Here is a 27,967-nt window from a genome sequence, read left to right on the forward strand (position 1 = left end):
TGTTATTAGCGTATGATTTAATTAATTCTCGTAATCGTTCAACATTTTACAATTTAGTAAGAGGAAATGACACAGAGTCAGAAGACACAAAATTGTTTAAAATTATCATCACAGTTATTATCACAATCGTAATGACTGAAGCCATTCTATGGCATTTTCCGTCAGGTCGATGATATTCGTTGATGTCTCTGTTATATTTGAAAAGCGGGCAATGTAAGAGAAAGTGAATCATCGTTCGATGCGGTTCACCGCACGGCCAGCTCGGATCGCTGGCAAAGGTAACTTCACCGAACTTTGTGATTGATTCTACAGTGATAAACTCTCTAAATGACCGTCTTTTTCTAAATCTCTTATTTCTCCAACTTCTCTCATTTCTCCATAACGAATAGAGAAATGAGAGAAGTAAAGTAAATAAGAAAATTAGAAAAAGACGGTCATTTAGAGAGTTTATCAGTAACAGCGGTGTTGTTATTAAAAGACTTTTACGTGTTACGGCATGTTTCATTTTCATTTACATTGCCTAATCACGTAAAGCATTGTACTTACGAGGTTCCAAGTTGTTATTTGACAAGTGGGGAATACAGCCCTCCCCTTCGGGTCGGGCTGTAACACTCCACTTATCAAATACACAACTTGGAACCTCGGAAGTAATATACTAATAATTTGACACACTGCACTCACGGAAAATTAGTCATTAGTTCATTGACATTAAAATTAAAACCATTTACCGGGGATTAGTGAGTAAAATATAAAAGGTTCGAATTTTACCTGAAACCTGATTTTACCTGAATCCATTTGATAAATTTTGACTTGATGTGAAATCTAAAATGAAGAAATTAGGTTGTCCTCTCAGGTCAGGTTTCAGGTGGACCCGAAATTTTATATGAAAATTTCTAAAACTTCTGGTCAACCGGAAACCTGACCTGACAGGTTTCAAAAATTCAGGCTGAGGTTGAGGTTGAGGTCAGGCTTCCTTATCAAAATAATTTGCCTGACCTGAAATTTCGGATTAAATACTCTAACCTCGGCTAACCTATTCCGATCCTTAGTAAAATAACTTACGTAATTCTTTGGAAATTTATATTTTGCAATGTGTGATTAAATCCCCTTTCTTCTTTTGACAAATGAAAGACTTTCGCAGACGTAAGCTACTCGTATTCGCATTCATTGACCTATTCGGAATTTATTGAAAAAAACCTTGAGCCAAATCACCATAAAACACAACCAAAATCGAGAAAAATAACTCACTTTTGAATGGGCCGCATATCTCACAAAGAATCGCGACCAACCACATCATTGTAATTTATTTTAATCTTCGGAACAGTAAATTATTTCCAATCTAACACATATCTGAATCTGATTGTACATACACACGATTCGCTATGAACAAGTTGCAAAGACGAGATACCTACATTTGGGATTACCTAAAAATAAATGAATTAAAAATTCACACCTAATCTTCTTTCAATGCTGTATAATCAGGATTTACAACAGTTCTCATTGTTTTGCATTTTAATTTATACGAGCTTTCGCAAAGTGTTGTATGGTTTTGTGTTGTGAATTAGCTTACAAATTGGTGAAATAAATTTTTTTTACATGCCCTTTTTTAATGTGAAACTTTCATGAATAGTTACTGCACTGTGAAAGTTCATTTTTGAATTTAATAATATTTATTCACTGAAGTAGTTTTTTTTTCATACCCGTGGTATGTGGATGGATTTTAAATGAAATATGAAATGTAACAAAAGCGAAAAGTCGAGCTGACTCGTTCCATTCAATTGCCACTCGCAAAACGAATTTTCCAATTTTGTTTTTAAGTGGACCATTTGCATCTTATGTGGATTTTGTGGACCATCTTATTGACTTTTGGATATGTACTATCGAATTGAAGTAATTAAAAGCGTTTGCATCTTAAAAGGTCTAAGTTTTTGAGTAGATTCGATGGTGGACATTTTCCAATTTTCCTTATTTATTCTTTAAATATATTACACGCTCAGTTAGACACTGTTTCATCAACTGAACCTGTTGAGTCTATACAAAGCGAGTACACAGTGCAGGCACTGTTACTACAAATTCACAATTTTGTCTGCGAAGTGGCTAATCGCACCCGGATGCAATTAGCCAAACAACACAGTAAATGATATTCGTAGACGGTTGCGAATAGAGAAACAATACAGCAGAGGCTGTTCGAACCTGGGTGCAATCATCTATACAACAAAGCAGATGCTATGCACACAAGAAGTAGTAGATTTTGACGGAAGACATGAATATCTATCTGGAATTCATTTTATCATACGTTTCCTTAGAGGAGTTCGTCTTCAATTCCTGTTTAATAAACTTACCTTATATTTAGTTACTTCCACAAACTGCCATACCAAATCTTTAGAAGAAAGTTCTAATCTCATATCATTTAACAAAATTCAACAACAGTTGTAGTTTGTAGTTTAAAAAAAACGGTAAAGTAAATCTCTATTACCTTCAGCACGCACTAGTCTCCACAAAAAACTCTTTTAGTTGGATATTTCTGGGTGAAAACAGTGCGGATGTAATTAAAAACAAAATTATGTTATGGTATTTTGGTGTTTTTAACAAGTGAAGAAGTGTCAGATAGAGAAATTAAATATTTTTTTCGCTCCCGAAGACAGGGAATGGATAGCTGGTTCAGTTTATGTATTTAATTAAAATTTTGTTTTTTTGATTTAGTTATGGAAAACTTTTGTCTCCAATTGAAAAGTTATTGCTTCACTCTGCATATTTTTGCTGAAGTTAGCTTCAAATTGTTATCGAAAAATCGCAGAAAAACCATTTACAATGGAAGTGTGACACAGGTCACTTTATCCACTTAGAAAAAAACTGATATCGGTGGGGGTGACGCTTACAGTTTCGATACGCAAAATGAAATGCGTCACAAATAGGGGATGAGGAAAGTGTAAACAACAGATTAAATAATTGGTTATTAGAAACCACTGTGAAATTTTACAAAAAAAAAAAAAAACGGGAGAAAGGGGGAGAAAAGTTGGTGATCCCATAAACTTCAAATTCGCGGGCAATGGACTGGACAGGGCATTGTCATTTTCACAGAACGTTGGCGCACTTTAAATTTATTAAATATTTGTGAAACCTTCACAGAACTGGGTTTGAGTGGTTGTGTAACCACGAATTTTGTATGAGAGTTGAGAGTGAAGGTGCAATGAATCATGTTCAACCAAAATATTTGTATGAATTTCTTTACATATACACGTGACTGCTTCTTATTTAGTGGAATTTTGAAAGGTGAACCAAATGAACTATTGAACAGGATGATTTTTGTCCACATATTTTGTGTGTTGGTCAATGGGCTTGGGCATTTTATTCTTTTTTACGATGGACAAACTGTGAGCACAAAATATAGGTATGTCATCTCATCGCTATGTTGCTTCACAAAGTTCAAAGTCAAAGGTCGGTTTCGTAATGTAACAAAATCTTCAAATGATTAAAATTTATTAATAGTAGTGCTCATCTGAGAACATAGTTGCACCTTTTCAAAACAACTGTCTAATCAAACGATTTTCCGATAGAAGTAACTTACTTCTGAATCTATTAAAAGTGAAAAATCCCCTCAACCCTGTTCTTGTATGTATGAGGGATATTTAGCATCCAGGCCATGGACAAACTTTAAATACTTATTTTTGGCTCCTTTGAAGTTTATCAATGTGTGATGATGCACACTCGACCCATACCTGACAAGCGTATAGTTATAGCAAAGTGTGATGGCTCTGTATTATAAGAATTTTATTCAGGGCGTTTAGCTTTGATCTGGTATTCAGTAAGGGGTAATAGGTGTCTGTCGCAATGAATTTGCTGTCTTAATGTTATAACCAACAGACACTTCTTCTTCTTCTGATAGTACCTTTCAGCTTTTGCTCTAGTAAAAAAAGGAGCTTCTGCCTTACCACCGTTTAATCTAATCTGTCATTTTATTACAGATACAGAAATCGGATACTGTTAAGAGTGTTGACAATTATTTTGAAGAATTGTACTGGCGTATCGTCTGTTTGCCAAATAAAATCGTTAAGTTAGACATAAAAACATTTTAGTAAATTCAGCTGAGCACACTACTACCCTGCGACCCTAAAGCATTTGAAGTAATTTTATTACAGTACCTTCCCCATTACATAGACGGTCCATAAATTTTCACTAATGGCCTAACTAAAGCCCAATACTGCAATTGCTTCTCTGACAAGCCAAAACATTGGTAACAACAGAATCGAATGTGGCAAATTTGGAAATTGTGGCTGTTCTGCCACTCCATGCATAACAATTTTAAATATCATATGGCAGAATTCATTAAATGTATAAAGGAAAGAACAGCCGGAATTCCTCTTGCACTATCATGTGGAGAGAGATTTAATATTACACATAAATTCCATTAAAATTCCAACTTACCAGAGAAATTTGGTTTTTGAGGCATATTATAACGTCTAATACATTGACGCTGACTCTCCAGCAAAAATTGTTTTCTGTATTATGCTGGTGTCACTGTTAAACATAAAATGGCATGCAATATGTTATAAATGCATACACGTATTTGTATGTATCCGTATCATCTGTAAAGGTTGGTTTGTTTCTGTTTTTACTAAGCAACATTATCTTGGTGTGTTTATTTTAGAATACCGCAAATTCACCTGAATTTCCAAATTCAACGTCAGGCATTATTTATTTGTCATTTATTTTAGTGTTTCGAGCTTCGGTATGAAATAAAATGTGTATTTATGTATCACGAGCACTGAGCTGATTATAGAGTGAACTAGAAAATCTACTCGAATATATTCATGGGTGTGCTTCGATTTAATACACATGTAGTGAACGATTTTGCCGCAAAACATTATTTCAAGTTCTAGTAGTAAAACCGTGAAACGCTTACATAGAACCTAAGCCCAAAAATACACGAGAAATTTTATGCTGCGTTTTGCGTTGTAATCCGATATCCACCAAAGGTAAAACAAAGGACTAGTAGACTTTTCAGAACCTTCAAAACCTTTCTTTTAGAAAAAATCCTCTATGCTTGCGATAAGCTTATTGAAATCCAAAAATATGCACTTTTCTTATTGAAAGATATAAGAAAGCGAGGTGCGGATAAACTAGAAAATCTGTTGTCAACCTAAAAATAATGTGAAAACTTTTGAAAACTAGAAAGTCCTTCGATACTCAATATTGAAGTAATTCCTCAAGAAAAAACCGAAGAACTTACCAAAACAAAAAATGAAATGCCGGTGTAAACCGGTAAAAACGGTAAAGAAACTCAGAGGATTTTCCTTTAGAAAATACTCAGAAGATTTTTCTCGATTTTTCTTGGTTAATGCTCAAAGGACTTTCCTTTGGGAAATCCTTTGTCATTAAAACTCATAAACCCATCTGTGAAAGGCTGATGGCCGCCGTGTAGTTACTACACTGTAATGTGTCATTGGAAAAGGAATTGCACATACTTTCAGGGCCTTATTGGGTTCTAAATTCATCTACAGTGGGATATTCAGTACCGGATTGGCTACCGAAACACCCTTCGGGAAAATCAGGAAAAGGTTCGTAATATTCGAAAAAGATCCGTTTTTCATGTAAAAATACAAAAGGCGCTTCGGGAATCAATGTAGATATGAGCAGTTGAAAACAATTTGGCTTTTTCCCTAAACAGAACACTACTGGGCCAAGCTTTCCAATGCAATGACATACACCGGTAGTGACACGATAAATGTACCCTTCAAGCGAAAAGACACTTACTTACTCTACTTGAATAGCAACGTGCACACGAAAGATTTGATAGAAAAATATATTTTTTCTGCAAATATTTCAGCTTCTAACTTCCTTTTTTTCTGCTCAAAGTCTTGAAAGAAGAATTCGGTGGAAGAATTGTAAGTAAAGCAATAAAGTGTTAAATCGAATAAACGACACACTGGAAAGTTTTGTTTTTGCTTTAATGCGGCGTGTGATGCGTTGAAATCCCATACCCGAGAATAACATAGCAAAAAACGAGTAACCTTAACTGTATGTACATTGAACGAGTGTATAATCATACAATTTGTACAGAATTCAGTTTATATGACCCATGCAAACAAACTTCCATTTAAAATCCGAATATAATCGTTGCACATACATAGTTTTAAAATTCAACAAAACCCAACAGTATAACACTTGTATTATAGCAAAATAATAATAAAATTGTCATTTGACTTAGTTTGGCTAGGAATTTCACAGTGCACAAAGTCCAATAAAATATTCGTTTCAATTGAATTTATATTTGGAACATGATGTTGAACAACTAAAAAGCGGATTCATTGAAATCAAAAATTCAGAATTTTCCTCTCCGTATTCACATTCAAAATATTGTCGTACTGAAATGCAAAATGTTAAATTTATTCGTCCATATTTGTATACACATAGCAAATAACGCACACATGTAGGACATATCGACATATAGGGCATATACATCCATGTATCTATATAGAAAATGATCGACAATATAAAATAATACTAAATCATTTTCTAATGGAAAATCTTTTATATATTTTATTTCCTAAATATTGACAGAGTTACCAACTTGCCCTTTTATATTATCGAGATTTTTCAAGTTTTATTCACATATTTCATGGACTTTTCGTTATATTCTTTTATTTTCATTTATATGTACCAGAAATATATATTCATATTCACATATACGATACATATGACCGACCAACAGATCATACGATATTTATATATTGACATACCTATATATGTAGTATGAGAGATTCATGAAAAATTCTTGTTGCGAAAAAGTGTATCATTGTAAACGAATATTAGTTGGACATGTGTATATGATGTATATAACGACTACTTATCATGCAAGTATTTAAAAAAAAAATGAAATTCTATAAATTTGTAAAGAGAAAAATGATAAATGACAATTTGAATATCATAATGTATGGAAAAAATCGAACATTAATTGATTAACTTCTAGATATCAACACCATTTTAAAATAAACATATGTACAGAGGACGTCAATGAAATTTAAACTTGGATGTGCTTCAACTGATTTCCAACCAGGGCTTATTTTTGGGAATTTAAATTCTGCATAATCGGAAAAAAAAATCTACATACGTTCCGAGAAAAATATCAAAATTATACGGTTTTACCACTATCATGCGCGTGCGTGTAGCAGCTTCAACCGTATGAACAAGGAAAACCAGTTTTGATTGTATATGTGGATCAGCTGAAAAACAGCTGAAGCAAATTTATGCTGAAAATTGACTGCCTTTGACTGCCTTTGTATCACAACAAGAAAATTTGACAAACAATTGATTTAAAGACAATCATAATTTACACCTGGTAAATTTACACCCAATCGTTCAATCAATTTTCTCTTAAATAAATTCTCACTTGTCTCTCTCTTAATGTCATTTAGTAGCTCATTGTATATTTTAAAACTTTTATGGAACAGATAATTTCTCCCACTCACTGATCCAATGCGATATAGGTGATCTGGTTGAATAATCGTGGATGTCTCTTCTGCATGTCACCAATTCGCTCATGTATTGTTGTTTTGTATATTCTTTGTTTCACGCTTAACCAGTTCAGCGTCTGCAGCATCATTTTGATGGATGTGTACTTACTGCACCACAGCAACTTTTCTTGAGACCTTTTTGTAAACTAGTTCGAAATTCTCTTTAAAGTTCAGCTTCTGTCGATTAGTAATCGCAAATACTTAATGCGGTCAACCGACTCAATTGTTTCACCATCCATAACCAATTCCTCTGACCCTTCGTCAGCCGTTCTTCCGATTTCCAAACGTTTTGTTTTACCGACGTTGACCTTCAACCGGTTTAACCTCAGCCATTCATTTACGTTCTCCAGTTCCTCGTTCATCATCCGTTTGAGTTCGTGTATGTCGGAGCCGCGTACGTACCGGAGCGTGTCATCAGCAAACAAGTTTATGGCGGCTCGTTTCAATCGATCTCGGAGGTCATTAATGTACAAGATGAACAAGATGGCTCCCAAAACCGATCCTTGTGGCACTCCAAGGACCTGCGTAAAGGTCTTTTCACTATTTAGCACTACCACAAACGTACCAGCAACTATTTCACTAATATAAATGAGCAAATCGTCTGTTTATTTGTTTCAACTGAAAAGTAGCTGAAGCAAATTTACGTCTAAATTTCACTGATGTCCCCTGCTAGAAGTGTAGAGAAAAATATGTGATTTTTCTTTGAAAACACACAAAAAAATGACATGATAAGAGAACGTATTTCTTGTGGCAATGTTTGTGTACGTGAATATCGAAAGACCGCAACAAAAACCAAGCTGTTTTTTAAGGCGGGGTAGACAAGAACCGTAAGATTGGCTCTACAACATGTAACTACAAAATTTCTTTTCCGTTCCGTTTTTTATTTATTTCAATCAAGAGCCTTTAATGACTTTTACTGTTCAAGTATCAAACAATAGGGGTCGTTAGCCAAACGGCAAATAACGGTAAAGTGAACGATAACACTAAATTCGCTTTGCAAACAACCCCTAATAACAAAAAGAAGAGAAATGTATCAGAACAATAATATTTACCAATTACAAAACGAAATGAAATCGCGAAAAAATCGAGAGTAAAAAGGTCGGAAATTTAATAGAAAACAAAACAAAAAATAGCTCTTTGTTAACCGAGAGAACAAAACAGGAAATTCAATTAACATAGATTCGCTTGAGTTGGAATTTCATATTATCGTGTTTCTCCCAGAGGTGAACACAACGCTTTTTATGAGTGTATGGTGTCTTTACCCATTTTTCGCCATACCATTTTTGAAAACACCCGACGGACCGCACTCTTCTCACTAGAAATGTCATTCGACCGATCGTCAACAAAACGTATTTTTATGCGTGGCATATTTAAGGGAGAAAATAAGGTTAATCACACCGCACGCATGACAAATTACGTGAAGTAGTAGATTGTATATTTATAGAGGAAGGCAATCAAGGCTTTATGAGGCTTTCCGTCATACAGATATCCTGCTTTATCATGTGACTTCGTCTTTTTTTGCATACAATGTAGCCTGTTGAGATTTCGTCATTCTCCAGAGTGGAGAAATGTATTGGTCTAAAATGCTGCGGTAAATTTATAAGACTAACGGTTTGAACGGGTGTACGAATACAATAGTACTCTTGGTTATAGGGCCTAATGTAACAAAAACGCATAAATAGCTTTTAATTGAATGTTCGAGTGACGAGTCCCAAAAGTGACGAGTAAAACTGTTTTTGTCAGCAACTTTTGAAAAACAAACGTAGATGAATGACGCTATTACTGTCCGCACATTTATTAGTTGAGAAGTAATTTTGATATGAATATCCTTTGCACATGATCGATTTTCATTGTTAATTTTTTTTCTCTATCTCATCAAATTATCATAATCCTTTCAATGTCTGTGTAGTGTAGATGGTAACATATGAATGTGTATAATGTACCATATTGTGAACAGCTTTAGTTTTCTTATGAATGTTTGAATATTGCCATTTCCGCTTTTAGCTTAAACTTTCTGCATGGGATATTGTCGACTAAAATAAACTAATTTGAAAGGTGTTTTGCAGCGAAGCATAGCGGTGCTATATTTTTTAGTTGAACAAAGTGTTTGTGTAATAAGTGATAATAACTTTGCATAAAGTTTGGATACAAATGATCGAGCAAAATTTTGCTAAATATGGTTAGCACTTAGTCAAAGTTTATTAAAAATTCTTTCAAGAATATAAATAGCGAAAGGAGATATAGGTGGACGTGACATTGTATAATGTAACGAAAGGCTCGTTGTTGACGTTGCACATGTTTGTACACTGTCCTGTCGTCACTTGTGTTAGTTATTGTCATTTTTTTCACAATTTGTTTTTTATTTTAATGAAAGTGTTACATTCGTGTGAACATTTTCGTTCTGTAGAAAGTAAATTAGCTACGATAACGATTTGTTGTATCGTAGCGCAAACAACATTGAGTTCTTATAAGTTGCGTTTCCAGTTTCCACTTAATGATCGTGACCCAACGCGTATGCAAGGCTGTAAACTTTGGGGAAGTGACGCAGATACAGAAGGTCACGCAGATAAAACACGGGTGACACACCACAGTTGATGATAAAATGGCGGATTTCATACAAAAATTCACCTACTCTGATGATTATCGTCGCCGTGATTATGAGGTGAATTTTTTTTATATGTAGTGGTGTGTTTCAGCGTATCTAATAAAATGGCGATCTGTGTGACCTCCCCAAAGTTTGCAGCCTTGCGGAACGGGGTGGAGCATCCAAGAATAATGAAATCATAGGAACTTAGCTCTATTCACCTCAAAAATGCCACAAATCCACAGAAAACCAAAAAAACTTGATGGAAGTAATCATAATCCGTGATTTCAAGGATCGAGAACGAGGTGGAGCATTCAGGAATAATGGAATCATAGGAACTTACCTATGTTTACCTCAAAAATGCCAGAAATCCAGCAGAAAACCAAAAAAACTTGATGGAAGTAAACATAATCCGTGATTTCTAGGATTGGGAACGGGTGGAGCATTCAGTATTGAAAGTAATTGTAAATTCTACTTACTAGTGGGTATTGTAACACTTTGTCCACATTTTGGGCACAAAAAAAAATCAAAAATCACCACTTTATAGGTTAAAGAATATGCGAAACGTGACACAAAAAAATGTACTTTTGCTACTCTCAGTTTCCAGGCTCGTATGGTCCCTCTGAAAAGCTCAAGCTTAAAAAGTTCCAAAATTTTTTGGAAGATTCCTAAAACTTGAGAATTTTAAGAATTTTTGCACAAAGTCTTAAAATTTCTCAGAAACTGTAAAATTCTCAAACTAGTTCAAAATTGAACGAATGAAAAATTCCTAAAATTCATATAAAATATATTCAAATTCTCAAAAAAAATCTTAGTTGTCAAAATTATTAAAAAATTCCTAAAAATTCTTAAAAGAATTGCAAAAAGCAGACGAATCGAATGAGCTATAACTCAATAATATCGGAGATAGCTTGTTTCAAAAATTGAAAATTTGGCTGTATAATTTTCGAATTGACTCGTAAAGTAGCATTGGAAAGAGAATATTTGCGTAGGGCCAGGGCCTATTTAAAAATAATCAATTTCACTAAATTTTCCTTTAAGTTTAATTTGTTTCTGTAATTTAGATGTTTTTATTCAGGAATTTTAGGGAATATTCGGAAATTTAATTCTTTAAAATAGGCCCTGCGTAGAACAGACAATACCAACTTCAATTGGTTTCTATATAATTGGTTTCGGCCAATAACTACCTAAATCGAAAGGTGTGACTTTGAAAGTTAAACATTAAATGTTTATTGAAAGGTCTGTCCGATCTTTCGTACAAATTTGGTAATTTGATGGGCACGGCAATAAACATTTTATTTTCAATTTTTGTTCATCTCTTAATTTTGATGACAATTTTATTTCTCTATAAGAAACTGATATGCACGTCGGCACCGTTCCTTTTCTTCAACAATATCCTCATAACGGTGGCTGCTGGATCCATGCGCATGGATGTTTTTCTTTAATAAGTTTTCAGATGTGGACGACGACTAAGTGCTTGTAATATACCTAAAACCAGACTAATCGAAAGACAGGAAAATGTTCCATTCCAGTTGCTTAAAACTCACTCAATTTAAGTGTCTCTTTTATAAATTTTTTACTGAGAAGAAAAAACCCATAACAAAATTGCACAAAATAACACTTGGATTGGCAATATTTCGAATCTGCCTTTAATAAACTTCGGCATCAGCATATCAATTCACTCGTGTCCTTTGAATATAAATGCGACATTTAATTAAATTTCGTGTTGCATGCACTTTCCTAATAGTGTCACGTTTTTATTTTTATATTAGGTGGATAGAGCAATTTATTACTCGGGGATTAGGATGATTTCGTCGTATAATATTATGTTGTTGAAGGCAAAAAGGGTATTGAATTTTATAGGGGTTATATTTTTAGAGCAGAAATGTTATTTCATTTTACAGTTTTTCGAGTATGTGTGTTGTGGAAATTTTTATAGCTGAAGAATTCGGTATAGTTGAAAAATTATCGCATACCATTTTCAATGGCTAATTATGTAAATGATACAACGAAATTATTCCAACCGTTTAAACAATTAGCAGAACAAAATTTCAGATATTTTCATTTTTTTTTTGTTGCATTTTGTGCTAATTCGATAACATGAACATTGGAAACAATGAAATAGAATCTACGATATTCATGTAAAATTATTTCGATTGTCGTTTAAAAAACACAAAATAGAAATTATTTTAAAATCTATTTATAATAGTTATTTGCATAATTTGGTATTAAAAGTGGAAAAGTCGTATTTAAACGTATGAATTTTATTGATCCGAGCCGAGGCCGATCACACTTAATAGTGACGTTTCCTTTTTAGCCCAGAATTTCGTACACAGTCTTACACGGAAGCTATTAAGTAATACTAGTTTCGAAAGTAGCTTTTTACATTCCAAGGGAAAATTAGAGACAGGCTTCGTATCGTATCGTCTTTCACCTTTCAATATCATTTAACCTGGCATGTAAATGGCACTCTAAAAAAGGCTTACGTACCAGTACCCTCTCTAGCAAATAAACTTGGAAAATAAGTGTGGTAAAAGCGTAAGTGTTCGCTGTCATAGACAATTTTACACTTTTAAAAATAAATTAGCAGTGATGTGCTTTTTTGTGTTGTGAATATGATGGCTTTTGTGTTTATGATGTCCTTTTTGGGCTGTGCACCGTCCTTTTGGTGTGCAAAAATACAACAAAATTTAAAATTTGTGTGTTTTTGTGACATTGTTTTAAAAGAAGGCGCAGCGCGTCAACTCAATCTATCAAAATTTCAGTGTCATACTTGTCAAAATAAGGTGATATTTTGACTAGGTTGTTCATAATCTGAAATGAAATTGCGGTAATTTTCATTTCCGCAGGGTTTTTCAGCACATATTGTTGCTATTGATGCTATTCCCCTGTGAAAATAAAAGTCTAAAATGTTCAAAAAACGTAGTAAGTATAAGTTTTTGAAACTTTTATTTTTACTATTTTATGAGGTAACAGTTTTGTGATACCCTCAAACTCACAAGTTTGTTTTTTGAGCGATTGTGTTTAAGGCAGTTACAGAAGCTTCTTCCTAAATAACACATTTGTGAGATTGAGAGTATCACAAAGTTGTTTCAGAATTAAACAACTACATAACATAGTAGCATCAAATGTATTCTGGTTTATTGCCTGCCTCATGTGAAAGTTGAATATCCCAGAGAAATTCACGTAAAATGAACCGAAAATATTCTTCATTTAATAAGTAGTTTTCGAAAGGGGTAAACTGATATATAATAGTCAATTTTCGCTTAGGACAGGCAACAAAATCGTAATGGTTTCGATATTATTCCTGCCAACTGGCCAAAATAAAAATATCCGAAAAGTGACGTACACACACACACACACACGGAATTTTGAAAACTAACACATTTTCGGTTTCTGTGTTTTACTTGAGTTTTCGATTTTCCATATAAAAATACATTCAAAATTCACACAAAATCAGTTAACCATAAAACGGCAGTGTGTGCGATGAGCCCGAAATAGTGTATCACGATTTTGAATATGTGATCAACGTGGCAGAGAAGATGGGTCTCAAAATTAATCCATTGAAATGCGAGCTATTCTTCTGTTCGGGCTCAGTTGACGAAGAAACGTATATGAAGTTCAATGCAATCTGTCCTGGAATCAGTGTTGTATCTAAGGAAGATTTAAGTCTGCTGTGCGCACCACTTTTCGAAGAAGGTTTCAAAAAATTTGCAGGAAACGTTTTGTGCAAAGTGAAGGTAATATTCGAGCGTTTGAAATTTTTAAATTCGCATACGTCATTATTCCTTCTCCGAAACTGATTTGCAATCCCAAAATTGCTGTATTTAAGGCCCGTCATTGGGAAATGACAGGACAGTTTCCCGAAAATGTATGGAAAATTTTATCACAAAAATTCACTGAAAAAATTCAAAGAAACTCACCTCTTATGCTTTCCATTGTATTGGGGCATAGTCTCTTTAGGTCGCCAAGGCATATTTAAACACTAAAACACTTTTTACTCGATGAAAAAACAAAAAGTTTCTCAGCGAAGAATTATTAGAGCTCAGCGGAGAATTATTCGACCTCAGCTGATATTTTAATTGAAAGAGGTGGCATAATTAGACTTCGCGAAGTCTTCTTAGCTTACTAAAGAGAAACGAACATTTATTTACGCTCAGTTCAGTCTTACGAGAGGCTAAATTTTTAATAAATGCTCTCACTCGTTGAAATAATGTCCGCTGAGCTCTCGTAAAGCTTTAAAAAATGGTCGATGAGCATTATTAAATGTATGCGCTACCCTTTGTCAACTGTTTCATGATTTTTATAATATGTCCGACACTTTTTTGAATGAAGCTATTTTACCGCCGAAGTGAACACAGCAAACATTCATTCCAGTACGTATAGTAGCGGAGGGTCACAGTTGTGTCGAAATATTTTCTGTGTTTTTGTTGTGACAAAACAAAAAAAAACTTTTTGTTTTTGCATCGAGTAAAAAGTGTTTAGTGTTCAAATTGGCCTTGACGACCTAAAGAGACTATGCCCGAATACAATGGAAAGTATCAGAGGTGAGCTTCTTTGAATTTTTTCGGTGAATTTTTGTGATAAATTTTTGCATACATTTTCGGGAAACTGTCCTGTCATTTCCCAATGACGGGCCTTAATCAGAACGTCTCCAGCATGGAAATTTGAAGATTTTGTTGTAGCATTTGACGATGAAATTAAAGATCTGTTGGAAGTAATACTGAATGTAGATTTGAATCACAAGCAGTGGACGCAAGCGACTTTACCTATTAACGTAGGTGGTCTTGGAATAAGAAGACTTCAAGACATTTCTTTACCTGCTTTCCTTTGTTCGTCATTTGGTGTTGGAGGTCACATCTCTCATATTCTAAACTCTCAATTCATTGCTAATTTTGATGAAGCTTCGGAGAAATGGAAAAGTTTAAATGTTGAAGAGCCGTCTTTGAGGACTTCGCAAAAAGCTTGGGACATGATCAATACAAAACAAATTATCAAGAAAGAACTGATTTTACATCGAAGCTGGATCTGGCTCGTTTTAAAGCATTACAGTGTAAAGAATCAAATGCTTGGCTTCATCCTCATGCAATTCCTTCTTTAAACATTGGAACTTTTATGTAACTCGATAAGAATTTGTATTGGCTTACGACTTGGTTAAGTACACACGTGTCTATGCAGATCTGTAGTATCCGCAAGAGGTCTGCATTGATTGAGTTGCCAAAAAAGTGCATGCAGATATCTACGTATAGAATTGAATGAAATCATAAGTCGAGCACTTATGTCCCTTCATATTCCAACCCACCTGGAACCAAAAGGATTATCAAGAAATGACGGAAATAAACCTGATGGAGGAACTTTGACGCCATGGTATAAAGGAAAACCTTTGGTCTGGGACGCAACTTGCGTAGACACGTTCGCTGATTCATACTTGTCGAAAACATCTAAAAAAGCTGGCGAACTCGCAAATTTTGCAGCGCTTGAAAAACACAAACATTATTCAAATTTAATTTCATCTAATAATTATATTGTTTTAGCATTTGCAGTGGAAACTATGGGTCCTTGGAGTACAGAATCAAAAAATTTCATCATCAATATTGGTTCGAAGTTGCAGGAATTAACTGGTGACAAGAAATCAAAATTTTATCTTTCAACGCTTCAATGCTAGTTGCGTAATGGGAACAATTCCTGCGGCGAAACTTTTGGAAGAAATTTTTTATTTATAATGTATTCTGAAAAGATCCAAGTTTTTACATGTTGGGATGAGGGCTTAGCCTGACCGACCACCTTCTCTTGGTATATGTGAATTTCTTTAAAAAAAAAATCTTAAATAAATCTTTGTAAAATAAAAAAAACAACATAAAACAGAAGATTTGTCGGTTTTCGAAATTCCGTGTGTACGGACTAGTAATTATTTCAGAGATGGCTAAGAATTAAATCCTGTGAAATATCGTCAAAAAAATCATTCATTATCTAATTCCGTATCAGGGAACATTTTTTGGGTGATTTTTTTGACGATATTTCACAGGATTTAATTCTTAGCCAAAATGTAACGATAAATCCTCGGATCATCTTCCTTCTACAAAATATAAAAAATTGTGATTTTTCGGTCGATGTTTCCCAACCATCACATGTTGCTGGAACTGTGTTGTCCCCGACTGTCCTCGAAATAAACATAATAATAGAAATCCTAAATAAGCGCATAAGAAATTGCTATAGAAAATTTTACAGAGACTTCTTAATACGAAATTTTCAAAGAAATTTTCTCTGTTATTTTTCTTTTCCAAGGAATGGGTAATCAAACCATGATTTTGTTTTGATAAAGAATTCTACCGAACATAAAATTGTTCTACGACATACGAGAATTGTGTGACAGCAATAACCGCATTTGCTCAGCATTTCCAAGTCCATAAAATTGCACTGGTATTTTTGCTGTAACAGCAGCATGTATACTTTGACAGAATTTACTTGAGTCGTTTTTTTATATTGTCAACGGTCTTAGGAAACAGCAAGTAGGAAAGGGAAAATACTTAAGTGGCGATATTACGGCAACGAAATTGAATCAAATTTGGGCGCCGATTTTTGAATCTAAAAATTCCTTACCTTCCTAGATTCACCTTAAAAGTTACAAATCGTATGTTCTACTCTTAGCATTAAGGTAAGAACTCTGGAGTTACGAATTCTTCAACTTCCTTATTTAAGAGACGTTCGAAGATTTCACAGAAATAATTTCTTTGAAATAGGCCCTGTGAAAACTTTATTTTTGAATTTGACTCGAAAATTATATTTGTCGGAAACGACGAAAAAAAACGATAAGTACAGAGATACGTACAGAGATATGTTCCATTCTCTTATTATATACGACTTAAATGGGGTCGTTGAAGTTAACCGAAAAATAACCTTAACTTACTTTTGTTCCAAAAGATTATTGAATCCAGATAACCGAAACTGAAAGCAAGAACTTTACGTATTCAGCTTGCGGCCCTTACTTTTTGCAATGAAATGAAAGTGAACTTCCCAATTGACGAAACTTAAACGGAAATAAAAATAATGCGAGAATTACACATAAATAATGTAACGCAATGAACCAAATACCTGGGAGTTGAAGCTCCAATTAAACGAATAACCAGGTAACGTAACACAATAAATAATAACGGGCGAAACACACGTTAGCATATGAACGAACCTAATGATCTCTAATTATTTGTTTGTGATTATTATTCACATTTAATTTACGGAAAGGAACATGGAGAGTGTGACTCAAACGAGTAATTAAAGAGTAATTTGTTCATTGTTTCAATGATGACTTAAACAAGGTAAATCAAATTTAACATACAACAAATAGGAAAAGGAGATTGTGATGTGACTACATCATACATCAAACACGGCGAGTAGATAAAATTCATTTATGGTGAAGGTAATGTAGCATGTATAGCTTATATATATGTACACAGATATATCTTTGGCAAGCGGGTGACAGTTTATTTGCTACCATACGTTGCATACATAAACGGAAATTTAAAAGCTTTAAGGTTATCATTAAAAAAATATATAATTCGCATCAATCATGTTTTTATGTGTTGTGGTGCTTGCATGAAAGGTGTTTACTCCGTACATATTTTTATGGTTCGCTTGTCGACGACTTTATTAAAAAATATAATAATAATTTTCGCTCTCAATTCATTTCCATAATATCACAAAACACTATAATGACTATACTGGGACTTGATGGATAAGTGTGGCGGTAATTTTTTTTTTACGGTTAAGTAAGTAGGGGTCCTGTATTTGCATTGAAATGGTGGGAAAAAAGAAATGGAAAATAAGCAACAGCACAATGGAAACACTTGGGAAATGTCGACTGCTTACGAGTTTTCAGTTGTCTTTGGGCCTTTCTAAGCCACTTACAGTCCTTTAAGTATAGGCAGTAGGAAACAGCTGAAGCCAATTTTGCTTCACAAAATGTTAATTTACAAATTTTATAAAAATTAATTTCCGATAAATTCATTTTGCAGTGCGACACCTTGAAAGGAACTATGTTTCCATAACGTCCGCAATATAGCATATCCATTAGTTTAATTGAAGTAAATCGTTTCCATCTGCAAGGTGTAAACAATACCGAATAACCCATTGTGGACAATTTACTGAGCCGAGTAAATTAATCCATACAATTATAATGTGAAAATTAATTGATTTAAATTAGCACATTGCATCAACGCAATACGTTTTATGTCTTTTCATAAATTTCTCACCGCAAGCGAATAACCATTTCAGCGAAACATTTCAGTCGTAAAGTAAACACATGTTTCCCATTTTCTGCATCTCTTATTATAATTTGTTTGAATGTAATAGAATTTAACAAAATGTTTTGTTTGTAATGTTGGCTCTTTTTTTTCTCGTTTGCCAAATGCGTTTTCCAAAACAGATTTAAATGGCACAGGCACATTAAATGTGGCGTTAGCAAAATTACAATTTTAATTAAAAATTTTCTGTTCGCTTGAATATAAATTGCGTTATCAATTTTTTATTAGGCAACGGTTTTACAACTTATACGTATTTTAATTGAGTATCAAACACAACGTTCGTTGTACATATAACAAAAAAAAAAAGAATCTAATTTATTGCAATAACGTTCTGATTCTGACGTTTTCATCGTTGGTAATGCTATTCCCTCTGGCCAGGAGTTGTCCACTTGTAAAAATTGCCACAAAATGTTTCCGAATACATGTACATCATCCTCCTGACCGTGTTTGAACACTATTTTTTTTCATTTCGAAATATTTATTTTATTAAAAGTCTTTAGAATGTAATGTTGCAGTGGCTGCTATTCAGAGAGTTAGAAACTCAACGAACACATTAAGGAAGAACTCATGGCTTAATATCCAGAATATTGTGGTGGTTATACAGATTTTACTATCATTATTGACTTAATTACCAGGTAATCAAACCACAAACGCAGGCCTTCCACTCTTTAAAAATCGCTGGGTAGAATACATTTTTAACAACTTTTTTTGGTTCCTAGTACAAATAGGTCGATGTTCTTGTATAATAGTCATATTTTTCCTTTTACAATGGATATTGCTGGAAGTCTCTATTTCTAGAAACATTCTTTTGATTTCCTAAATTCTCTGAACCAAAATCTTTTTTTTTTTTTTTGAAAAAGTAAAACCATTAAAGCATGCAAAAATGTGTTACTTTTAAAAGAAAAATTGGTTTGTGGTTGATAATTTATCTCACTTGGAGAAACATTTGCAAAATGTGTAAATTACACATTTGGCAATGTTTTCTCCTAGTAGGTAAAGGTTTGACTGACAAACCAAATTTTCCATTTGAAATAACAGATTTTTGCATGCTTTAATGGTTTTACTTTTTCAAAAAAAGATCTTGGTTCAGAGAAATCATCAAAAAACGAAAATTTTTGCGCACAAATGTAGGCTAAAAATTAGCCAAGGGGTGAGCGCTCTTAAGAGGAGTCTACATGTCGCTGAATTGTTACCTACATTTGGGAGCAAAATGATTATCATTTTGATGATAATTTTGAGCTCGCAACCTTTTTGGAAAAAGTAAGACCATCGTTTGGTGTCAAAATGTGTTAGCTTCCAGTGGAAAATTGAAATGTTTGTGGTGATGTAACCTAAGCCCGAGAAAACTCAACATTTCACGGAAATTGGCACATAATTTCAGTTTTCTCAGACTTAGGTTCCATCATCACAAATATTTCAATTTTCCACAGGAAATTAACACATTTTAACATCAAACGATGGTCGTATTTTTTGCAAAAAGGCTGCGAGCCCAAAATCATCATCAAAATAAGGTAAAAGAAAAATAAAATGATCGAGCCTGGTTTTCGACAATCGAAATTCAATTGTCAAAAACCAGACCAGACTCATTTTATTTTGCTTTCATTTTAATAATCATTTTGCACCCAAATGTGGGCAACAATTTATCCATGTGTAGATTCCTCTTAACATTGTTTTCTATAATTAAAATTGAGTGAGACTGTTCGAAATAATTTTTCTAAGAAAATGATTGTTATTGTTCCCACATAAATTTCGTTCAACAAATGAAGATCTAGTGAATATAAATTTCTGACTTTTTTTTCTAGATATACAACGAAATGCAGAACACTGAATCTAGGATTTCTTTTCTAAGACTTTTATGTTGGAACAATTAAAGACCGCAACAACTCCCAAAAACTGCAAATATGTCGATTATAATGGACTAGAGAACTTTTAATGAGAAGAAATAAATATATCTCTTCATATTAATTCAACGACAGCAGTAAGCGCTCCTTGGACAAAAAGATACTCGTATGTCGGAAGTGATTTACAAACAAGATTGATTGATTTGTTCTTTTTTAACTTTCTACCAAATGAACTTTTCAAGTGTAAAATGTAAATTGAAAACAAAAAGTTGCCCACGATACCGCTGCACAAACTTACCAGGTATAAATCTGCCACATAAATGAAATTTCTTTACGAAAGTGTCTGAAGCACATATGGCAAAAGTTAACCATCTAAATAAAAGGTCACGATGTACCGATTTCAAATATGCCCGAATTCGCAAATTTATATATGCGTTGCCGGTGTTCATCCCCCCCGGTTCAAATAAAACTTTTCGACTTGATTATAAATTTCTGATTAGTTTACACACAATTTGATCAAACACCATTTTGAGATCAAATTATCCAGAGCTCTAATCTGTTACGGTGATAATAACCGAACACCTAGTGTTACAACTGAAATGACTTTTTGTGTGTGATTATCATTCAGTGTAACTAAAATTTTGTGTTTACTAACATCAAATCCCAAAACAAATTAAATCGGATTGAGCATTAATACGAAAACGAAAATAACCAAAGTATTAAATCTACGGATTTTCCGCTATATATACTTGTTAGACACTTATATGTGGATATGGATATGGATTAGATAGCATATTATCTTATTTGTGGCCTACTCTGCTAAAGAAACAATCATGCAATAAATTACCCAAGGATTTGTCATGTTATGTGTTGGATGCCCGAAACTTTAACTTGTTTGAACAAATGGTTTTCTTTCTTTTGTCTATAATTGAACGTACATTTGTACGTATTTCACCTATATTCTTACCTTACAACAAAGCGTACATACGTTCGTTCCCTGCTAAAATCTTCTTTTTTTCCTCTCCGAACTTAAGGATAAATTGAAGAATTTTTCATTTTCAAGGTTTAAAAAAAAAGGTTTAAAATAAATTACATCACTTCAAACACAATCTGTAAAGGCACTACGTAGAACTTTAAGACTTTTCTGGAAATAAATAAACGAAAATGACCTTTGGAAAATTTATTTTCTTTGTCAGTGTCAATGTTCGATGTTTTATTGAAAAATTATCAATAACGCGTTGAAGTGGCTGGGAGATTTGAAATGAAAGTACACATGGGCGACCGTACAGCTTGGAACGGCCGCCTTGTGTAAAGAGGTCGTCACAGCCTTTGAATCAATGTAGTGCGGATTGAGTTGCGGAAAAACAACTGCCTTCTTGAAATAAACATGCAACAGGACCAACAAATAAATTCCACAGTTTTGGTCTGAGCTTTTCTCAAGTAAACAAAGCCAGATAACACTGAGCAGTGAGCAAGAGCTTTCTTGTGCGAAGAACTATGTATGGCAAATAAAAGCGTTGTTACCTTGTTTCTTAAATATTTCTGAGGGATTCTTTTGGAAAACAGCGTACCGAAATCGGATCGACATGGCTAAATTATTGCCTACATTTCGGGGCAACGTTATTAGTATTTTGATGATAATTTTGGACTCGCATTCTGTTTGGAAAAAGTATGACCACCGTTTGGTGTTAAAATGTGTTAGTTTTCAGCAAAATATAAATGTTTGTGGCGATGTAACCTAACTCCGAGAAAACTCAAAATATGTGTCAATTTTCGTGCAATGTTCCGCGAACCACACGAACCAACACCAACTTTCAGTATTTTTCTGGCTTGATTTCCACTTGCAAAAAAAGTACTCCGTGTAAGAGATGGAAAATAGTTATTTACGTATCGATTGAGGAGGCCGAAAAAGTTACGTATTAAGTTTTATATGCTGCCTACTGGGGACGAAAGTTGAAAAATGTAAGCCCAAGGGCCGAAAGTGACAGAAAAATGTAAACCGAAGGGGCGAAAGCGAAGCTTTCGCCGCGTGGGCTTACATATCTGTCACTTTCGGCCCGTGGGTTTACATTTTTTTCTTTCGTCCCGCGGTAGGAAGCATATAAATATATATGAGTTTCAAATATTGTTAAAGCTTTTTACGATGTTTTTTATGTCACCGTTGCACTTGCTAGCAAAAGCCGACATTCATACAGTCAGTTGAGTCGATTAGACTTTTCAGCAATTTTCATTACACCCAGCCAGTTTAAATTCATTTTGAAAGCGTGAGCGTAGCGATCCTCACTTCCGTTGCAACAGAATATTTTATTTCGTCGCCATTTAACAAGTGTTATGCAGGTGTTGAATTTTAGTAGACTCTTTCAGAGTTAGCTACCTTGTATTTAAATTGAATTGGCACCGTCGTCTATGCACATAGATGGAATGTTAGTCACGGACGATCTATGAAAATTTCCCTGAAAATAAATGGAAAATTCGCAATTCTTCCGCATCGACCATGTAACCCACAAATAATAACTCAAGAATCTTTAGGATATACACACATGCATATGTAGCCCATAAAGTCAATATCTATAGCCGTTCTGCATGCCATAGGTTTTGAATAAATTGAATATGTTAGAAACCACAACTTCATTTGTTTAGGAACGTGAACAGAATCGGGTACTGTATGCAATATACTTACTGTAACACATGCAAACAAATTCTATGTATGCATTAAGAGAATAATTTGAAACGATAGAAGTGAAATATATTTAGGGTAAAAGAGAGTCTCTGCACAAAATAATGAAGTGTCGCAGTCACATTAAATTTAACTTCCAAATAGATCACAAGGGGAGTTTATTATACGTCTAATCCCCTTCTACGGTATAATTCTACACACGTATACGTTCGTACATCTATATGTGGTAGTTAAAACATTGAAGTAATTAAAATAAAGTCGATAGTTCTAATCCGAACTACTATTGAAAGTCATTAAGTGACACTAAGTAATTGTTTCAAATAAAAAGAAGACGGGACGAAAATGGTATCTCTTGTAAATTCTTCGATGTTGACTGTTTGACTCAGTGCCAGTATATAACAGAATTTGGCAGTAATAGCAGGGTATGATGATTATTCGCTCTGTAATGCAATGTGTTGTCGCATATTTCCGTCAATGCGGTGATATACGACTTCATTTACAATAATTGTTGTCGAATAGTGTAACGGTTGTGTTTTTTTTTAAAATAAGCTGCGTTGTTGGTTGCTGGTGCATTACCGATAACATCTGAGTATTTTGGAAATAACATTTGCTTTAGTGTTTAAAATAGATTCAAACCATTGTCGTAGGGACCGACAAAGCAATTGAAAGGTAACTAATTCCTGAGTTCATATTTTCATTGGTAGTACCACGCTAACGAGGTAAAATTTGGAGTGGTGCTCAGAATAGAGCACTAACGAATTGTTATTGCGGACGATTTATATTTCTATAAATAAAATTTTTAAGAAGAAGTCAGAAAATATTCAACTGTTTTCGCACTTGTTATACCATCGTGCTTGTTATAACCATATCGTGACAATTCAGCTATTGAAATTCAGTATTGTTGCGAGTATCCCTTTGAGAATACCTAGGCATTGTTCATTACGCACGAGACATGAACATAGAACGCAAGTATATATTGCGAGGTTAGGGGTAGTTAAATTGCTATTTACGGAAAATGGGGAAAAAATTAAGTGAAAATAAAAGATGAATTGCAAGAAATGAAATTAGTTGGTAGAAAATTGGAAAGTCCATTTCTATTTCTAGTGTTTATTAGAAACAGGGCTACCTGCTTAGTGACAATGGGTACTACGGTGAAATTATATGGCCAACATTTGTTCGTTTCGGTCTATATTTTCGATGATATCCTTTAAACAGAATCCTTTTTTAAGAATATATGACGACAATAACGATTAACGACCCCAAATGTGTTCGCTCACATGAAGGCTATAGTTTCACCGTTGAATCTACTGCTTTAAAGGTCTATTTCAAGAATGGAAGCAAAATAAATTAAAGTTTCACAAGTTTTCTTGCGAGGCATTGTTTCTCTTAAGAACATGAGTTTGAAGAATTCGTACCTTGACAGTTGTCACCTTAATGCAAAGAGTGGTCCATACGATTTGTAACTTTTACGGTGACAACCAGCAAGTTACAAATTCTTAAATTTATGAAAATCGGCGTGTAGATTCTCGTAGCGTTCCCAACTTGACAGTTCTTTTCCAAAAATTGCTTGAAACTGAGAGAAAATTAATATACTTTTCGAAAATACCATTTCTCATCAGACCATTGTGACAGTGGTACATATTCAATGCTCTAAGAATACTATACCTTTTGTTTTCACGAACAATTTCATATTTCAATAAGATTTCAACTTATCACCAAACTTGTTAACTCGTGGCCAGTCTGTAAAGCTACATATACGGAGTGCAATATTGATTCTATATTGCACAAAATGCAATCTTATAAATAAACAGACGATTTGTTCAACATACTTTTGACGAATTCAAAGAAACTTAATGCTCAAAACCCCTTAATGTAGGTGTCTCCACCTATATATTAGTACATATAACTATAGCTATAGCGAGATAATCTTAATCTGTTCTGAAACTTATGTACTTTTGCCTCAATAAAAACAGACAGCAAGACAATTGGCTATTTGCATTGAAGAGGGCGACGCATAGCGGAAAATAATTGTACCAGTCTAATTTCACGAAGAAAGATCTGGACACAAGATCGGATCGGAGTGAATGTATTCTGTACCAGTCAAAGGACTAAATTTCATATATAAAGTAACGCCGACTGGATACTTTGAAAATCGCCAATATTATCGGCATATGGCTTTGGCCGAAGGGGTGGCCGGCCGTATTCAATAATATGCAAGTATTGTACGGTATGAACTGAAAATTTCGTAAAATGCAAAACACATTGGACATCCCTAAAGATAAAAATGAAAAGAAATTATCGTCAGTTGATTTGATTATAAGCAGTGGATGGAAGGTATAATTCGTTGAACTAAAATCCGTTAAATTTTGATTCTTGACTACGCATATGAAGTCAAAACTGAATAAACTATTCATACGGCTGATACCAACCGAATGAGTGTTGAAAATGTGTAAATTGGCTGAATCGAATGTAGTTAAATATGAATAGATTAATAATCCGGTACCGCACCAAACCCTTTTGCGTTAATATAAAATAGATGAAATCTTGGCAAATACACATTTCACCACCGACAAAACATTCATCTCATCCCACCCGACATAAGAAACGAACCCAAAAGAGCTTTTATTACACACGTTTTGTTCACAAAGTTGAGCCAAACGACCGAAGTTTCATTTCATCATATAAGTAAATGGGTAATAGAATTCTGTGTGTGGGACTGATGCTGATGCCTAAACAAACAACTTGAATAATATAAAATTAATTGAACACATTCATTACATGGCTGTAACAACAAGTATCCCCATGATGTTATCATTTATCAACATGTATATTACTCATTATCTTGTGTTCTGTTCTTTGATAAAAATCACTTTTTATGCTAATGTCTTTTGAGGCTCGGCTATACACAGGCTTTGTCTATACATATATATTTTCCGAAAATGTGTCTGTTATATGAATTCGGTTTTTGTCCTTCAAGAATAGTTATTTTGTCTAATCAAATAGCAGTTGATATCGATCAACTATGTGCCTACAACTATTTTGATATAAAATTTGTAACAACCACACCTTTCTGGTTTTATTACACTTAGATTTATATTCCAATTTTACATCTGACATCGTGTGCGTGATAAGAGACACTTAGCATTTTCGTTACTTATATATACATTTATACTTTCTTTCACGAATAACATTTTGACATGTGACATTTTTTTTGGCCTAGTTAAGATCAGTAGTTCCTCATAATAAAAATAAAAAACTGGAAATACGTGTAACGTTTTTCGTTTTCATTTTTATTTTTATTTATTTCCCATCACATTGAAAATCAAAGGTAAATAGCAATCAATTATCTGTAATAAAATTCTATTAAACTAGTATAAGCCAACCGAAATATTATGTGTACTGTTATGGAACTTGGTGGAACGAAAGCAATGAAAATTCTTTTTTTTTTATTATTAGTACTTTTTCGGTAACACGGTTATTTGTTGTGTGAGGCGGGCTTTTGAGGTGCGAAGGAAATTCGCATGTTACCAGTAAGTGTAATAAATACAGTTAAAATATTATGGAAAAATGAAATAGAAGTAAGCCATTTGAAAGTGTTGAAAAGCCAATACGACAATAAAATGTGTGTGTACTTACGATCTAAAATTCAGTAACTTACATTCGAAAACCAGCCAATCGTCAGGCATCATTTTTTTTTAACATTTCAAGCTTCCGGCGAATAGTATTTTCAAAAATTGTGGAAATATTTTGATATTATTCGCTTCTGGAAACAAACAACGCAGTTTTGGAATACCATAAAGCATTTCCACAGCAAATATTAAAGTTCCTGGCAGCCAATTACGCTTCATAAAACGCTACAAGACTTGTTAATATTAAGCGAACGTTTAATCAAATTTCATCTAAAAGTGGTCCAATTCCAATTTCAACAAATTAGGATTCTTTGACAAAGACTTCGACGAGCTCTATGTCATAGAGTATGAAATAGGAAAAATGTGAAGCGAAGCTAAATCGAAAATATTATGAATTTTTGTTATTTTACAAAAATACATCGTTAAGGAATTGTTACGAAGATATTTGAAATTTCGTTCTAGCGTGATGCATTTAGTGCAAACAGGGGCATAGCTTGCACAGTGAGTGTCTAAATAAAACGTTCAATATAGCTACAATTCCTGACACTGGTATAAGAATAGTCTTTAAATACCATATCTTTTTGGCGAATGAGGGGCACCAACTATAAATAAAATACATTCCACATTCACCCACTGGAAATTCGACAATACACTATAAAGAAATTATAGTAAATTACGAAAATATTGTAATAACGGTCTAAAAAGTGGTTTTCTTGGAACGTTCCCGCAGTTCCCTGGATGGCTTTAGAATGTTAGGGGCTGTAGTTTTCTATTTATATTTGTCTTGATTAGATTACTACAGAATGGCTTCACTCGCAAGTTTTGCGAGTAAAGATTTGCTCATAGAAGTTAAGGGAGGTCACGCAGATGCAGTTACGCGGATGACACACCACTTTGGTGAATTTTTTGTATGGTGTGTTCCCGCATACCTAATAAAATGACGATCTGCATGACCCAAAGTTTACAGCGTTGAGCTTGTGTGCATTGGTTTTTTTTTACAATTTACCAGAGCTCAAAAACTGTCTGAGGAGGTTGCGGTAGAGACTAAACAGATAATCAATAATCATATTTACTATTGACAATAATTTGATGAAAGGGGAAATGATAACCTTGAATTTTTCTAAATTAATATTAGATGTGGCGATTGTACGACGAAATTTGTGAGTAAATAAATCGCAACATGACCTTGACTAAAGTCACCTACACTATTATCCCTAAATTTCTCAAAATTCTCGATTATTCACAATTTTGGTTTTGTTTGTGAATCTTAAGAGGCACCGGCACTTTCCTGAAAAGCATACATTACGGCGATTTTGAAATACTAAATTTTAGTTTACTTTTGATGATATCTTTCCACCAGAATCCTTTTTCAAAAACGTACTTCCGCAATTCCGACCACGAATGTATTAGCTTTCAACAGAAAAT

At 33.9% G+C, this 27,967-nt stretch overlaps 1 long non-coding RNA gene across 1 annotated transcript; it reads right to left on the minus strand.

Annotated features, from left to right (window-relative positions):
• Nucleotides 1-10,296: 10,296 nt before the first annotated feature.
• LOC119070479 lies at nt 10,297-25,499 on the minus strand. The gene is made up of 3 exons (XR_005086524.1): nt 25,490-25,499; nt 21,330-21,333; nt 10,297-10,441 (listed from the first exon to the last, which is right to left on the minus strand). It is a non-coding gene; the product is annotated as an uncharacterized LOC119070479 (long non-coding RNA).
• Nucleotides 25,500-27,967: the final 2,468 nt, after the last annotated feature.

Source organism: Bradysia coprophila, assembly GCF_014529535.1.
Source record: "Bradysia coprophila strain Holo2 chromosome X unlocalized genomic scaffold, BU_Bcop_v1 contig_79, whole genome shotgun sequence".
NCBI lineage: Eukaryota > Metazoa > Arthropoda > Insecta > Diptera > Sciaridae > Bradysia > Bradysia coprophila.